Genomic DNA, 744 nt, shown 5'->3' on the forward strand with positions numbered 1-744 from the left:
TATATATTATATATTTTTAAAAATACATCTTATAGATTAAAGGACTCAAGAAACAATAGCAAGACTGCAAAACGTTGCCACATCAGGTGACACTTTGGCCAGAGTTATGGAAAATGCTGACAAAACAAGAATTTGCCGGCATGGGCAAAGATATACTGTTACCATCCCGACTCGTTAAAATATTAATATTGAACTAATTAGAAGTAGTTTTGTTTTTTTTTTTTTTTTTGAGACAGAGTCTCGCTCTGTTGCCCAGGCAGGAGTGCAGTGGTGTGACCTCAGGTCACTGCAACCTCCGCTGCCCAGGTTCAAGCCATTCTTGTGCCTCAGCCTCCTGGAATTACAGGCGCCTGCCACCACGCCCGGCTAATTTTTCAATTTTTGGTAGAGAGGGGGTTTCTCCATGGCGGCCAGGCTGTCTCGAACTCCTGACCTCAAGTGATCTGCCTACCTCGGCCTCCCGAAGTGCTGGGATTACAGGCGTGAGCCACCGCTCCCAGCCAGCAGTTTATAATATTTTTTATTCCTTGGTTCTAACTCTGTAAGGAATAGAAATGGGGTGATTAATTTTGGCTCCTTTAATACCCGCCTGGCAGGTGCTGAGTCAGTGGTACCTGTTACCACGCGATGACTCAGAGGTTATCACTCGGGGACATCCTTCTAACTCTGTTTCAGTCCATGAGTCAGGAGGAAAGGTTCTGGGACCTCACCAGCACCCTACACACACCCTCGTTTCCCGAGGGG

The sequence above is a fragment of the Pongo abelii genome, chromosome 20, assembly GCF_028885655.2.
Source record: "Pongo abelii isolate AG06213 chromosome 20, NHGRI_mPonAbe1-v2.0_pri, whole genome shotgun sequence".
In the NCBI taxonomy this organism is placed as follows: Eukaryota; Metazoa; Chordata; class Mammalia; order Primates; family Hominidae; genus Pongo; species Pongo abelii.